Source organism: Ranitomeya variabilis, chromosome 1, assembly GCF_051348905.1.
Source record: "Ranitomeya variabilis isolate aRanVar5 chromosome 1, aRanVar5.hap1, whole genome shotgun sequence".
NCBI lineage: Eukaryota > Metazoa > Chordata > Amphibia > Anura > Dendrobatidae > Ranitomeya > Ranitomeya variabilis.
In genome coordinates, this window is record NC_135232.1 from 667,281,978 (window position 1) to 667,284,833 (window position 2,856).

General features: G+C 45.0%; 1 long non-coding RNA gene across 2 annotated transcripts in view; it reads right to left on the reverse strand.

Moving 5' to 3' along the window:
- Positions 1-2,340, reverse strand: part of LOC143775548 (uncharacterized) — a 13,527-nt gene extending 11,187 nt beyond the window's left edge. Inside the window, exon 1 of one of the 2 annotated variants that reach the window (XR_013215663.1) lies at positions 2,212-2,340. This is a non-coding gene — a long non-coding RNA (uncharacterized LOC143775548). Of the gene's footprint in view, positions 1-1,068; positions 1,128-2,211 lie in introns of those variants that run through there. The other variant, XR_013215662.1, reaches the window with a different exon arrangement.
- Between the last annotated feature and the right edge of the window lie 516 nt (positions 2,341-2,856).

A 2,856-nucleotide genomic window follows, 5' to 3' on the forward strand; every position in this document is an offset into this window, starting at 1 on the left:
ATATAAATATTGCAACAGTGTTGAAGAAGTGGTTTTGCTCACAGATGAGTGGCATAGGTGGTGAGCACATCTTAAGGCAGTCGATCACTGGCACATTGCAGCACAGCACCACAGGAATGGCTGCCATGGTCTTGTTCTGTCACCTCACTTCTAAGCACTGGTGGAAAACAATCTTTTCCAAGACATTTGCAAAATTATTTTCTGCCCTATCCATACCTCTACACATCCTGGGAAAGTAACAATTCTGACAACCTCTTACTGTTTTAAGCTTTGAGTGATTGTTCCATTTGGTCACCATTGGTGTATGAAGAAAATCATCATGAAATCTAGAAGTAGATTTACAGTCATGGCAAATCTACCAGAAAGTTCTAGCAGCTACAGGTGTCCTGATTTAATTGTAATAATGTATTAATAGGTGGGGATTGTAGATCAGCCCCCAGTGACAGTGATGTGCAGGGAATAGAGCAATGTGCTCACTGAGTTAGCTGGACCATGTAGTTCCCCCACTGTGACACCTTCATATATTATTATAGGCAGCAGGGTAACAGCCCTGACCCCAGTGATCCTCCTGCTTCATCCTTTCCTGGTGATAATACTATTAGGAAAAGTGCTATTTACCAAGGGTGGGTCACATAGGGACACTGCTGGCAGAGGAGACCCCCGATCACCCCCTCTATTCTCAATACAAAGGAATCAGCACAAAATATCATATTTCTAGCACAATCAGCTACATGATAATTACTGGAGACCTTGTGGTCAGGAAGAAGAAAGAACTCAGAGGACTCCAGCTTGTGCCTGCACTTGTCCTTGGAAAGGGGGCATTGCCTGTATAAGTGGATAATGAGGTGGGTGCATGGCCCTACCTGCACAGCAGACCCCCACACATCATGCACAGCAGGGGGACATGGCTTTGGCTGAGGTAGAAGTTCTCACAGTACACAGGATGCCCACACAGGCCATGAGCAAGCCTTGCCATAATGGGGACAGGTAAAGAAGGGGTTAACCCCAGCAAATCCTGGTAAAGCGTGGCCACCTCCCCTCCTGCGCTGTGTTTGGCTCCATATTTACCTTTTCAGCGCAGTGTTTGGTATTTTCTCATTAGCAGGAACTATGTTTGTACATTTCGCTCCATTGTACAGGGGAGAAGTGACAGCAGAATTCCAGCAGCCCCTGTGCAGCGCTGTGCGAGGCAGACACAACCCCCGAGCGCCCCCTGCCGGACACATGCCCTTACTGCCAGCCAGGGACTGCTGACTACTTTCTCTTGTGCTTTCACCAGAGGGAGTTTTTATAACTTCCTCACCAAGCTGTGAACATCTAAAGCAAACAAATAGGAAGAAAGTAAAAAAATAATAATAATAAAGTATCATCCACTGCCTGCCCCAGGAGACTGCTGGATAAAGTGCACACAGCAGCAGCAGGCTGTGGACCCCCATACCTCTGCACTCAGACCCACCCACAGCATGCAACCCTTACCAGGCAGACCCCCCCCCCCTGATATCTCCCTCCCCAAACAATGTGGTGGTCCCTCCCCTCCTCCCAGGACTCCCTCTGCCAACGGAGGCTGTGCCCCCCAATTCACAATGTAGCCTCCTGGGTCATCACTGCAGCACCCTGTGACCCCCCAGTTACAGCAGGCTGGTCTGGGCTCTTATCTCCCCATTACCACATCCATATAACATCCCAGGGGTCTCTGGGCAGGTGACCCCCAAACGTCCCCGCAGCATTGCCTGGAACTGACTGTCCAGTGTGTGTGCGACATTTACGGGCTGACAGTAGCGCCAGTTGCTCTGCCATGGTAAGTGTGTGGCAGCCTCCTCCATCCTATCAATCAGCTTGGGAGATGATTTCTAACAGGTTACCTATAATCTGGGCAAGATTACACCCGATTCCCAAAAATACAGATTATTAGGATGTGTGCATTATATACTGGAGTCATAGGAAGTGGAATTATATACTGACATAATGATAATAATAATAATAATAAGAATTAAAAGTGCAATTATATATGAAATAATAAATAATTTCCATGTGAAGAAATTCAACAATTAATCATTTGATAATTATAAATATAATAATAAAAATAATATTCACATCATTTACTTAAATCATGAAGATAATTAATTATGTGCTGTTTTAGAAACGGCAGTAAATGTAAATAAATTAAGGTGAATTAATTTGCAGGATTAATAAGATTAATGAAAAAAATACCAGGTTATGTGACACTTTCCGGACTGTGCTCTGGAGTTTTTGGGATTTCTGTGCTGGCATCAAATCAAAACAAAAGGAGAAGCCCTGAGGTGCCGGGAGCCGGGGGTCTCCGCACAGAGCAGCAGGGTCTCCGCACAGAGCAGCAGGGTCTCCGCAGCGCAGGGTCTCCGCAGCGCAGGGTCTCCGCAGCGCAGGGTACGGGGGTCGGCGGCAGGAGCCTAGGGACCGCTGCAGTCAGCTCCCACCTTTCTGCACAGTCCCGGCTCTTCCATTCTTAGCCGAGTTATAGACGGGATCTACCGGTAATAACAGTGTGTTGTCTATAGCTCAGAGGATACAGATGGAGCAGAGCCCACACTGCCCAAGTGGTTAGTTTGTTTTATTTTTTTTTTTTTTTTGCTTCATGATTATCTGTATTTATCTTATACAATACAAAACGCGAAAAAGCGAAGGGTCAATCTGTAAAATATAGCTATTTATCATCAATCTATTATCTATCTATCTATCTATCTATCTACCATGTATTATCTATCTATTATCTGTCTATTATCTATCTATCATCTATTATCTGTCTATCTATCCATGTACCATGTATTATCTATCATTTGTCTGTTATCTATCTATCTATCATCTATCTATCTATGA